The sequence below is a fragment of the Odontomachus brunneus genome, unplaced genomic scaffold (assembly GCF_010583005.1).
Source record: "Odontomachus brunneus isolate Ranch 3 - 2012 unplaced genomic scaffold, Obru_v1 Obru_scaffold_019, whole genome shotgun sequence".
NCBI lineage: Eukaryota > Metazoa > Arthropoda > Insecta > Hymenoptera > Formicidae > Odontomachus > Odontomachus brunneus.
Window position 1 is genome coordinate 2527949 of NW_022639469.1, and position 14241 is coordinate 2542189.

General features: G+C 35.3%; 1 protein-coding gene across 2 annotated transcripts in view; it reads left to right on the forward strand.

Moving 5' to 3' along the window:
* Window positions 1–14241, forward strand: part of LOC116841903 (acyl-CoA Delta(11) desaturase-like) — a 37977-nt gene that overhangs the window by 5092 nt on the left and 18644 nt on the right. The window contains exon 1 of one of the 2 annotated variants that reach the window (XM_032810385.1): window positions 4031–4314. The exons of the other annotated variant lie outside the window; for it this stretch is intronic. The gene's annotated coding sequence lies outside the window, so the exon portion shown is untranslated. Of the gene's footprint in view, window positions 1–4030; window positions 4315–14241 lie in introns of those variants that run through there. 2 annotated transcript variants of the gene reach the window in all.

The window sequence follows — 14241 nt, forward strand, 5'->3', positions numbered from 1 at the left end:
GTGGGGATTCGCAAAGTTTATAAAATGATGCGGAGAAAAGCGACGGTGACGAGGGGGTGAAGAGGGTACGCGGCTCCGCAACAGAGGGAAAGATTTCACGACCCTTAATCTGGGTTAGATCTTTGAGTGCCGTGGGCTGTCATTTCCTACTAGCGCACCCTATTGTCTTTAGGCTTATCTCCAGAATCGTCGAGGACGACATCTTGCCGCTGGAAGGAAGTATCGAAGTTTTAGGACCCCATTTCCGCGGATCGTCGCGGCTCGCTGGAAGTCGATAAAACGGATACGAAGAGTCGTATTCGGGGACGTCGTTTGCAAAAAACGCGACGCCAGGCGAAACATGGTCGATTTAACTTGAAACATTTAGCGCACTTTTACACGCTGTCATAAATTGTACAAAGAATAAAATATTTAGATGTGTGATATGCATAAAACGCGCTTATAATCAAACCGTGTCTCCGAGATTATATCATTATTTTTGTATCTACCTTTTATAACTATCTTTTGTATCTACTCTAGATAGATTTTTATAATTATATCACGACGTACATAAGACGACCAATGATGGAAACATTATCATTTCTTAAGGGAATGTATTGTCTGCATATCGCAAATAATGAACAAATTTGATATTGATTTCTAATTGAAATCTGGATCAAAAGTTATTCCATTTTGAAGTATAAGTCTAGCTAACATGATGACACGTCAATTGACGTTTTAATGATGCATTAATGACGTCTCTAACGTCAATAAAACCTCATTAATACGTCACTTGACGTTATACTGCTATTTGAGTTTTTTAAACAATGTTGTTATAGAAATATATGTTGCTATTTTTAACAAAGGAAAAGATAATATTAAAAAATAATAACAAAAATTTCAATATTTGTATTTTAGGTATTCAAAATTATGTGGACCAAGTATTATTTTATTTTATTTATAGTTATTTTATTGTAGCTCAAAAATAAAAGTTCAAAAATCAAAAACAATATAAAATAAAATAACTAAACTATAAAAAATATACTATTAACGTAAAAATATATTATTACTTAACTATGTCATATACATGTACCAATCATTAAAAAAAAAATAGATATATTAACGTATTTCTAATTCTTAGTAATTTTTTCTTGCGAGGATTATACGGGCAATACATCCTTAATTACATTTACGGAATGAATAGTTTGTATTTGATTAATCATTAAATTTACATCATACAATGATAAACTTTTTTGTTATATTGGCGCAATAAATTGACTAAAAGTTACTCTCAGATTTTCATATTACATATTACACTGTTTTCCAATAATCTTTCTCGTATTTCCCCTCTCTTTCATATTTTTATGTCGTTATTTTATGCTAAATATGATTGCCATATAAACCATCTATAAAGAATACAGATTAACTAGAAAAAATGCTGCCTAATTTACATATACCTGTCTATCTGGATGATTTTAATACCGATAACAGCAAAATAATTATTATTATAACTGCTGCTCGAACGTTTAATTTACATCGTTCATTTGCGAGGCTAAAGATCCCTGCGTTAAAGAACTTTCAAGCAAAGAAGAGGCGAGGTAAAATCATCTTCGTTAACCCGGTTCTTGTGTCCGTCGTACGAAGAACCCTTGAGAAAAGGGTTTTTCGATGACGATCGAATTTTCACGGAGGGCGGCAGTAAAGTGAGAAGTCAGAAAATCGATTCCACGAGTCTGCCCTCATCTCTTTTCGCGCCGTACTCTCGAGGAGGAACAGTCTGCCCTTCGTTACAAGCCGCTCGTGAACGTGTTTCGAGGGTCCGGCCTGTTCCCCGTCTTCGACAAGGTCAGGTCAGGTCGAGGAAACGGCCTCTTGTCGGAACGCTTGGAAGACCGTCGTTTGATAGGCCATCTTAATGAAGTGCCCTCCGGAGGCCCGGCGTGAGAAATGGTCTTTTTCAATGAGGACGGCTCCTCGAAGCTCGAACGAAGAAGAGAGCAGCCACTGTTGTCGCGATATAACTCCGAAGAATCGAAGAAAAGAAGCGAATGGATACGATAGATCTCTCGTTATAAAAACAGATCGTTACGTCAATTGAATGATAATAATAAGAATAATAATCTTCATTCATTGGGAAAACTTTCAGGCAGATGAGGCAGATAGAAAAACAAGAAATCAGCGTGGAAAATCAAAATAACATAATGACACACAAAATAGAAGATTACAAAAAATTATAAAGAAGAATGAAAAAGCTGCAGACTTAAGTGCAGAAAAGAGAGTTCAAAAGCAGTCAATGTTCCACTAAAAAGATCAACATAATTTACACGTATTCGTCATAGTACATTAATCTAGAAACAGTAGTCTACAATACAGTAATCTAGAAATGCAGGAATGACGAACACACACACACACGTACAAAGTACGATAGTGCTAGTACGAAAGATGGAGCACTATCTTAACTCTCTAGTATAAATATTAAATTTGATAAGTGCAAATATATCGATTAATAAGGTTAAAAATAAATATTAAATCATAAATCAACCTCCTTTTTTATATAGGCAACATAGTTAGCATTTGTATAATATATATTATATAATAATATAATATATATAATATTATATTATTATATAAAATTATATATTATATTATATTATATTATTATATAAAATTATATATTATACTTATATATAATAATATAATATTTTATATAGTAATATTTGTATAGGTTGATAAAGTCAACAAGTCAACAAAAAAGTGATTGCCATGGTATTTCCCATGCGACAGTCTGTCAAACATAGGAATTTGTGCCGTACACGTTTAACCAAATCACCCTGGCGGTTACAATGCGGATAGTTGATTAGATTGACAACGCTGACAATAACTGTATGTATCTTTTATATACTACATCGGCACTTAATGTTTCGACGCTTTTCGAGAAAGAAAGTCCATTTCAACCTGTGCGACAAAAATATCTGGGAATAAAGCACCACCATACTACCGCCCGACGAAATCTACCCGCTGGAAGTCATCGAACTTCCCGACGATTATGGAACTTTCCTCCTCATTCACGGGACTTATTTAAAGCCGTCCGTTGAACTGTTTAATTCGTTAATCCCGATTTAACTTATCGCAAACTTCGGCGAAAGAGCGCGCGGGCGCGTGCATGAGGAGGAATTGGATTTCCCCGCGCTGAAATCCTATTTTTAAGATCGCCAAGTGAAGACATCTTTTCTCGACGCGTCTTTCTCGACGCGTCTTCCTCGACGCGTCTTCCTCGACCGTACATCATCGAGTGTTCAAACGTCGAAATTAGCGCGGAAGTAATTTATCCGACGATTGCGCGACTGTCGGACGCGAAATACGACGCGATGAATTTATCAGGAGAACCCAAGAAACTCGAAAGGCGTCAATTTTGCCAGGCTGTTGCGCCGTTCTCTCTCTCTCTCTCTCTTTCTTCCTCTCTTCTCTCCTTCCTTCTCTCTCCCTCTCTCGCAAGTGTGCTCGGGTCCGAAGCAGCCGCCGAGATTTATCGACGCGTCCGTTCTCCCCCTCTTCCTGACTTACAGCCGATAATTAAACCACCGTAAACCGGGACGGGGTGAGGCGCGGAAGGCGTAAACGGTCCCTCGGAACCACCCTCGCGCCAGAGTCCCCGAAAGTCACGAGCCACCACCGGCACGAGGCGAGAGGGTGGCTTTCGTTCGCCCCGAGAACTTGCGTCGTAAGTCACTCGTGGGCCTAACCGTAAAGGAGTTATCAAAAGTGCGACGCCAACGGCATTGTTCGCCGATCATCGTCGATGCATTGTCTCGCGAGCCGTAGAAAAGCCATAGCGACAAAACGCTCGGCGGCCGGCGTAAAACGGGAAATTTATAGTACCTGCAAGACTACCCGCAAAAGTGCGCCATACGTCCTCCAATGAAGGGAGAAAGAAAACTCGCGCGCGCACGCGAGAGAGAAAGAGAGAGAGAGAGAAAGAGAGAGAGAGAGAGAGAGAGAGAGAGAGAGAGAGAGAGAGAGAGAGAGAGAGAGAGTGAGAGTGAGAGACGGGGAATCGATGGAACCTGACGTCGGCCGATATTTTTGATATTTTCGAGAAATAACTACTCGCAAATGACACGTGTTCAGCTCGCGATTGATCACAGCCTATCATCGGATTGCCGGCTCATGTCTTCAGCATCTCATCCGGCCACTGCTGTTTCTTGTCTGACACGTTTCTGTTGTACGTCAGACGCGTCACATTTCCATGTAGCTAATCGCAACACCAACGCGCCACGGTATTCGCCCGCTTGCCGTTATCCTCGTTTCACGGTCGACGCGTCTAGGACCCATCAGGTATACTATCGAGCCGAGCGAATGTATAAATCTCGCTATTCGACGTACGACCTCAGACCGATTCCTTGGAAATCTCGAGAGATCACCGACACGCACGGTCCTCTTCGCGCGTTACTCCCGACATTATATAATCGCCTATTCTTGTGAAGGTCGCTTACGTAATCGTTCTCTGCATCAGATGAAAGTGTGAAAGTTTTCGTGTGGACCCGCCGAAATCGTGACCTCTGTGAACTTAACACTACCACAACTAAAAATCGAATTATACATCGCATAATCAAGTTCTAATTAGTTGCTAATTAATTGTTATAGTCCCCGAATTTATTGCTTTTGCTCAATCGTTGGAATTTAATTTTAAAGATAGGGATGCTGGTTTACCTTGATTCTAGCACCGTCATTACTAGAAAACATATCAGCATTATAATATGTCACTAGAGCATTATAATATGTCAAAATCAATAGCTATTTAATTCCTTTAAAATAAAACTAACAAAAAAAGCGGAAATATTTATTTGTTCTGGAAATATCAAAATGGTATATCCTATGCTAGTTTCATCAAAAACCGCTTCTCAAAAATAAAATGTATTAAAAAAAATCGTTGTTGCGATATACTTCATGTCAATATGTTCGTAATAAAATGTAGTTTGAGAAAATATACAGCACCAAATTTGTTGCTCGATGCAAAATGTTAAAAAACAGTGGTAGTCCACGACAGTCTCATAACTTTGCCACTGTTTTTAATACTTTGCAACAAGCAATAAATTAGATGCCATAAATTTTCTGAAACCATATTGCGAACATTTTGTCATTCAGCACATTTAAGCAACTAATTTTTTGACGAAGTTATTTCTTAAGATATTCTAAAAGTAGTGCAAGTCACGATGTGCACGACTTCGCTACTATTTTTTAATATTTTGCAACGAGCAATAAATTAGGTGCCATATATTTTCTAATTACATTTTATTGCCAACATTTTGATACCTAGCACGTTTGAGTAATTAATTTTTTTACGAAATTACTTCTTAAAATAATCTAGAAGTAAGGCGACATATAAATTCTCACGACTTTGCTACTATTTTTTAATACTCTGTATCGAGTAACACAAACATTTTAGCACCAAGTACATCGCAACAACAATTTTTTTAAATTCACTTTACTCTTGAGAAGTGGCGAAACCAGTGTAGGAAATATTATTTCGATATTTCCCGAACAAATAAATATTTCCGCTTTCTGTTGATTTTATTTTAGAACAATTAAATAGCAATTAATTCTGGCATATGTCTTTTCCATCTTTTTCATTATCATGCTCTAGATGTGTTTTTCCAGTAGTGGGGATAGAAAGTGGGAGAGGATAAGAAAATGGTTCATTCATTATTGCACGATTGCAATCGACGAGACTCTTACATGCTTCTCGTTGAATTATTAAGCTGTCAACATAGGTGATTTCCTCGTTCAGCCAGAAATCGGATGGGGCGTTATCACATGACCGTGAGATCGCGGTTCAACAAAATTCGACAAAGTAATCCTGACAATATATAAATCTTTATCGGCATGCAACTCCATTTATCTTGTCGCTCGCTTATCATCGTCGCGTCAAGTAAATGAACGTTAAGTAAATGAGTAGGATTTTTTAATGAACGATTACAATTCCAACGAGGTAATACGGTCTGATCGAGGTCATCGGCAGTGACCGATCATTTTCCCGACGGAGAATTCTCTTTTATCTCGATTGGTAAGGAACACGCTCACGAAATTAATATTTCGCGACCTTCACTCTAATCCTCGGCTTTGCTCGCGAAGTCGGCATCAGTACAAATATCGCATAAGCAAATAATCGGTTTGTTTTCTGCACAGAAAGAGTCGAACTAATTTTTTCCAACGATAAAGTTTTATAAATTCTTGCAAAGGGAACAGATCCTTCTCTTAAATACATGATAATTAGCTTCTTTAAAATTTGTTATGAGAATATTTGAAGATAATTGTCAAGGAAATATTTCTTTATTGAAGATAATTATTATTCGAGAAAAAGAAAGTGAGCCGAGTAATAATTTCTCTTAGCAGTAGAATATTTTTCTGTGTGTAGTAATATAGGGTTATTAGCACTAATACAGCATTTGCTATAAAAATGCACGGAGTGTAGTTATAGTTATAATTTTTTTACTGTATATAAGGATTTCCTGGTTGTTTTTTTATAATTATAGTTTCTTATTATGGTTTCCTTTACTTACAGGAATTCTTTTTAATTTTTAATTACTAGGATTAAACTACCAGTAAGATCTGTCTTGCTAAGAAACATGGTTCGCCAGAAATATAACAAATTTTTTAACATAACACGCTTCTTAAAATATAAATAGCACGTATAAAATGAAAGGATAGTCAATTATTGTATACGACAAAAAAAGATTTGGTTGAATTAACCAAATATCTGGTCGAATATGAACGATCCAGAAATTCCAATTGAAGTAACCCGAATTCCGTTTAAGTTAACAAGATTTTTAACAGACTAACCAAACATGTCTGGTTATTTAACCAGTCTTAGTTAGTCTGCCAAAAATCTTGTTAACTTAAACAGAATTCGGATTACTTCAATCGGAATTTCTGGATCGTTCATATTCGACCAGATATTTAATTCAACCAAATCTTTTTTTCCCGTGTAGAATGTCGATTCTTCCTTACAAAGTACCTTTCTTACGAAGTTTTACCATATATATAATTTTTACTATAATTCCTATCATAAAATTCTGTCCGTGTAATTTGTTCACTGTGTGTTATTATGGTCACAAGTACCAGACATTTTTTTCTCAGGACGTACTCCGCGGTGAAAGTTTTCCGGTTGGCGGCTCACGAAAATGCGTGACAATCGCGACAAACGATGGCCACGCTATACTTGTCTGAGGAACAATCGATTTCGGCTTGGTTCGCCCAAGAAGTCGAGATTGACGGAATAATTGAAGAATTGCGCGGCGCTTGGAATATTATTTCGTTCGTTCGGCTATCTTCTCCAAGGCGCACAAGTGCGCAAAGAAATCCTTTATCTACCTGATATGCGGACGCATACTTATTCATAATGTATCCTTACGCGCGCCGTCCTCAGAACGTTTCCCCACCATGACTGGTTGCCGCGCATGGTTGTAACAGTTCTTGTGTAACACGCGTAATACTGGGTGTGGATTCGGAAATGAAATTCATCGCATGAATGCGCACTTCCATCTGCATTTGCAAGACTACCGTAGCTTAAAGTGATAACCGGTGTCTTTCTTACGATATTCATCAATGGACTGCTTTACGCAATTTTTCGGGCAAAAACGCGTAGAGGTACGATTGCTAATTGTACATCTTCTCGCGCGGTGAAATGTGTAAGGAGATATTAAGAGGGACAGAAGATGTATATAAATAGTCTGTTATTTATTTATTTATCTATGTACTATTGAATTAATTGAATCATTCGTTTATTCGTTCTTGCATTTATTTATTTACGCCATCATTTTTTATTTCTGATTTTACGCTATTTTATTTCTTTCTATTGTTTAACTAAAAGGTTCTCCAAAAGTTTTTCCATTAAGGAAATGTTGAAAAATAAAATAAAATAAAATAAAAATAGAATAAAAATAAATAAAATAAAAATACTGTTCGATAAAACACTGTCATTCTTCTGCAAAGTTTACGTCGTATTGATTGTACAGAATTGCAAATGCTTTTACGCAATAAAAGTATATGCAAAAATAAATAGAAACATTACTTAATATGTGATGAAAATGAAAAAAAATTGAATGTAAAATCTCAAGTTGTCAGTTAGTGTAATATATATTTGCCTAAACCAAAAAATTTCACAAGTAATATATGTCGAAAGTGTGGATGTTCTAAACAGAAAAATTTTCAAGAACATTGCTGTATCTTTGCATCTAAATTCAAAAGCTTAAGAATTTCCAAAAAGTTTGCAGAAAGATTTCTACATATGTGGTTAGGTTTTCCGCTGAATATGATAAAACAAAGCAACACATAAAGCAACTTACATAAATTCTGTATGTACAAGAAATATGAAAAGCATAACGTGATAATGTTAGTGATAATCGTTTTTGTGTTACCGATTTTTCGAGTTCGTCATTGACTCCGGCATGGATAATTACAAGAGAAAAAAGAAGAAAATGGGAAAACAAAAATCGTCCGATTCATATATTACTTTTCGAATCCTTTAAGCTGCGAATCTCGATGAAAACGCAATCGTGCAAATCGCACTGAAATATTCTACCTGTTAGCAATATCGTCGATTTGAAATTATAATTATTTTTTGTTCTTGGTTTTCGATTGTGATTTTTTCCCCATCTACATCACATCGTTTACTATCGTGCTGCAAAAAGTTTTAAACGGCTCGAACTGGCAAGATGAAAAACGATTTGACCATGAACTATGAATTCCGATTAAACGCAGCCGGGCGCAGATAAAACGAAGACGAATGCAGGCTGCTGAATGCCACGAGCGTAGACGAATCGAGTGAATAATGTCGCCTAGAAATCGTGGAGTAAAGCTTCCGATAAAATTGCACGCGTTCCTTCTGCTTTTTTCCGCTTGTTCAGATCGCGACTTTACCGCCGCGAGGACGCGCGAAACATCATCCGTAATCATCGTAAAGCAATCTACGTATTCACCTTTTATCGTGATATACAGGATGTTTCTTTACTTCACGAAGATCATAGCGTTATTTCTTATGAAAAATTGAATCGGAAAGTCCTGAATCATTTTTGTCTTTGATGCTTAATGAGGCAGATATTCTTGAATAAATTCCAGCAAAGCCGCGCCATTTTTTAGAAGTATACACGTCTGTGAGCTGCGCGCCTGGTTGTTTACGTGAATGCAGCGGCGGAACATTTATGCACACTACCAGGCGTGCGGCTCACAGACATGTATACTTCTAAAGGACCGCGCGGATTTGCTGGAGTTTATTAAAGAATATCTACTTTGTTAAGCATCAAAGATAAAAATAGTTCAGGACTTTTCGATTCAATTTTTCATAAGAAATAACTATATGCTTCGTGGGCGGAGGTAAAGAAACACCCTGTATAGTGCACTCGAGGCAACAAAGTCGTATCGCGCGTTTAATTATCCTTTATTCTGGTAGACTGCGAAATTTGCTCGCACGATTCCGCAATAAATGTTACGTGATAAATGCATACATCTGAATGCACGTTATTGTCAGCTCATTGACGGAAAAACCCCAGGAACAAAAAGAAAATAAGTATAAAAAATATACAGAATATAAAAGTACACTGAGAGAAATTATCCGATAAAAAATTAACAAACAGATATTTCCGATCAAAGTACCGATGAATTTTTGCAAAAGAAATATTTATTTATTTACTTAAGGCAATCATACGGAATATTATGTTTTTTTTTAATTTCTAATGATACAGGACTGTCTGTATCTATTTTTCTAAGATCTATTGTTCTAAGAAACATAGTAAAAATTTCGCTAGAAACATAGCGAGTTTTTAGAACATATGTATATATTTTAGAACATATGTATATATTTTTAGTACATATGTATATATTTCAGTTCCGAAAATATAAGTGGCACAAGGATGAAAGGATAGTCATGACATGAAAAGGTAATCTCAATTATTGCGGTCTAACGCCGAACTATTCTCTAGTTATAAAATTCTATAATAATTTTTACTATAAGTATTTTACTGTAAAGTTTTCTCCTTATACTATTTAGTGATCATAATAAGACAGAGGAGAAAAGAGGGAAGGGAAACAAAACAAAAAAAATATACTTTCTTGCATCTGAAAACGCGAGAAAGGAATCTTTACGCGTTGTAATTTCGTTGGAGTTTCACGACGAGAAAAGAAAAGAAAGGGAATGAAATATCGTAGCCGTCATCCGCCATTATTCGTCTCTCCACACGATCTTCTACATTGATTCTGTGTGACGTAACAGTGGCGACTTTAGAAGAACGAGCTATGCCGAATTAACCTCGGCGTGCCCCCGTCTAATTGCCCGCCACTGTCATCGAGACTTCGATCGATCGATGCACACGTATCGCAGTTAAGCGTCTCACTTGGCGCAATCGTTTAAACATCCAACAAGACGAACGATTCGGAGCAATCGCAGAATAACAACTGACACGCGTTCGCCCATTCCTTCTCCTCTTCCGTCACTTCGTCATTCGCCTTTCAACACGCTTCTATACTACTTCTACTTCGGATCGTTCTCGGTCTCTACTTCAATGCATCGAAGCCGCCGCCGCTGCATCGCGACCTTAATCATCGCTATTAATACTCTTCGACTTCAATGGACCACGTATTCTCCCACTTATGTTAATTAACCCGTAACTTTTATTCGACGCTCGGAATCTCAATACAAAGTAGCAGCAATAATCGTAATAATAACAACAACAGTGAAGTGAATTACGCCTACAGCTTGTGCTCTGTAAAAAAAAACGTAATATAACGATAAGATAAAGGTAAGATAACGATACATATAACATAATGATATTCGAAGATTGTGACACTTGTGTCTCATTCTCGAAAACGTGATTTCTTACGTTATTATATATCATAAAAAATATATAATCTTATTTTTAGCAGAAATCCTCTTATATGTGATCTCTCATAAGAGGATTTTTCTAAAAAGTAAAATATTCTAACAAATATTTTAACAAAGTTCTTTAAAAAAAAAAAAGAGTTACAAGATGCTATTTCCTGTAATCCCCACTCTAAGAAAAATTTCTTATTGAAAGAACACTCCTCTTCTAATGAATCGAACTATTAGTCACAAATCTACTAGACATTATTCTAGCTTTCTTCTTCTTTTGAACCAAGAGCAATTTGTTTATTTGAAACTAAATGTCCCCTTACTTATCATTGAGAGGAAAAAAATCTCTAAGCATATAAACTTATAACTGAGGCTCTAAAAGTAAATAGTTCAATTAAGAGAGATAGAGCCAATAAGAGCCAATGCTAAATATTCGTGTGAACACGAACAGATGTTCGTTTGACACTATCAAACATTATTATTTTCCTATTTTAATCTATTTACACGAACATCTAGCATTGGCTCTTATTGTGTGTGGCCCTGTCTCTCTTAAGAAAAATCTTTCTTTAAGAAACAGAAAATATACGTTTTCTTAAAATCTTAGCTTTTCATAAAAGCAGTTGTTTATTTTATTTAAATAAAAGAATTTAAGTAAATATATATATATATATATATATATATATATATATATATTATTAATACACCCATTAAATAAAAATTCTTCTTTTATTTTTTAGATATCTTTCCTCTTACAGGGTAGAAGAAATTTTTACTAAGAACAAAACTCGTATCATAGATAAAAGACGAAATTCCACTAACTAGCAGATTATTGTGCTTAAAATATTTTTCTTTTACTTGTAGAAGTATATTTTTAAGGCTATATATAAGAGGATTTCCGCTAAAGATAAGATTTTATTTTCTTGAGTGATAACATTATCACAATGTCGTTTTCTTGCATTATACTTGAGGAGAGTAGGGAAGAGGGATATTTCGAGGTATCGGATGTGCCGCGCCCGAAAAAATATAATCTGATCCTTACTTCTTTATATTATGGTCTCAAGAACATAGATTCTTCTAAAATCAAAAGAAAGAATATTCTGCACTGAGAAAAAAATATCTAAAAATTAAGGTAAATGTCCCAATACCCGGACACTTATTATTTTGAATATTTCTCTAAATATTTCATCTGTATCTAATTCCGGACACTCTTATTATTTTGAATATTTCTCTAAATATTTCATCTTTCAACGTACACTAAATATAAATATTAAATGTATGTATACCAATATATATGTATTGTACGTTGAAAGTTGAAATATTCATATTCAAATATAAAAATAATAACAATGTCCAGAGATTGGTACATGTCCGGGCATTGGTACATTTACCTTAACAAATATTTTTTAGGTGGGTACCATTAACATATTTACTTAAATCAAAATTTTCTTCATTTATATTGTGTTGTATAGTATTATTTATTCGATTTAAGTAAAAAGTACTCGGTTTAAGTGAAAAAAATTTTGATTTAAGTAAATATCTTAATAGTCTTAATATCTTTATACTAATTTAAGAGAAATATTTGTTAATTTTTAGATATCTTTTTCTTAGTAACATCTAAAAGAAAGAAATTTAGCTGTAAGATGCTATTTTCTCTATGATCTCACATCCTAGATAAAAATTTACCGAAAGATAAGGTCACATGTATAAGAGAATTTCGCTGAGGAAGAGATTATGTTCTTATCGGGTTATCAATATCAGTATGTTATCAATACCAGTCAATGTCGAAGGCGACATTATTAATCGCCTTTTGTGTGATCGCGCAATGCGTAATTACGTGTTTACGTCTGCCAATTCGTAAGGTAATCACTATCGCGGCAGGAGGCTGATCAAAGTTTATTGAGCGACCGGCCGGCCGTCGTCCTGCGCGATTATACTCACTTTAATTGCCCCAGGCGTCGGGTGATAATTTGATACGTTCCTTGCGTCACACGCAGCGGAGTCAAAGGAAATTTCATGTCTCAGAAAAATTATTGCTTCGAAATTTGAACCGATCAGGATGCTTTTCTCTTTTTTTTTTCTTTATTAAAAGCTAATGAAATTTAGAATAACTCTGTCAAATCGGATTTTTGCTTCGTGCTTCTTTTTTCTGTTAAAACGGACGAAATAAGGAAGTTAGATTTAGAAATTGTTTTTAATAAAAAAATAGATAACTCATGTCATATCTCATTTAATTTAACATCAGGTATAGATATTGATATTAAAATTAAATATTTAAATAATTGTAGGCTTGAAGTCATATAGACCTGGCATTGTTTCATTAAATCTTATCTTAACTTAACAAACAAGATTGATTGAAATAATACCTAATTTTAGTAGATAAAATCTACTAAATTAAGTAAGACTAAATTATTACTAGTGTGTTATTAACTTTTGTATTAATTACTGTTTTTACAGTAACAAGTTTTGAGTTTTTTGCATCTATCGCAATTGTTTGATCGAAAAGCATTCCTAAATCTAACTTCTCTACGGTTTACTTGAAGAAGAGAAATAAAAGACAAAATCCTGACTCGACCAAATTGTTCTAAATTTCATTAACTTTCATTTAAAGAAGAAAAAACATTGAAATCGGTCCAAATTTCGAGACTGTGGCCCTTTTTGAAACGTGAAATTTTATTTGATCCCATTGTGCGTTGGCTCGCGTTTAGAATCAATTATCGTGCTGCAAAATAAATCAGCAAATCGATAAAATTTTTTTTGTTCATCAATATGGATCGATCGTACCGCTTATATAACGCTGATTGCGCGATACCTTGTGATTCTAGAAAACTCGTTTCCTGATATCGAATTATTTATAACTCAGTCCACCAGACTCGTCATAGGATTGACAGTGTAAAACCAATATATATATCTCGAATAAACTTATCGATGGCACACCTCGTAGCGTCATCGTACGCGTGGTATTTTCGTGGAAACATAAATTCGTAGAAACGTTCTCGTCATCGTGTCGGAGTCTAGGGAGCCAATTGGCACCGCGGAGAATAGGTAGAAATGAAATAACATGCTTTTTTTCTAAACAAAAAACTGTAATTTATTTGCCACAAATTGACAAATCCACGATCATTCCCAAGAAGATCTCATCAAGGATCAGCGGATGATCTTTTTAGAAGAATATAAGAAGATTAATGAGTTTAATCAGTCTATAATTAATCATATTAAAATTTGATTAATAATGAACCTTATCAGTCGATTATTTGTGAGTTTATATACGACGATTGGCTAAGGCCGAGCGATTTATTTTGCTCGTGAACTCTTGAGAGCTCACGACTTCAATCCAAGTCACCGCGGATTTGCCGACCGAAGTAATGCACGACGGAGTTTCTCACGTTTCCCGACACACA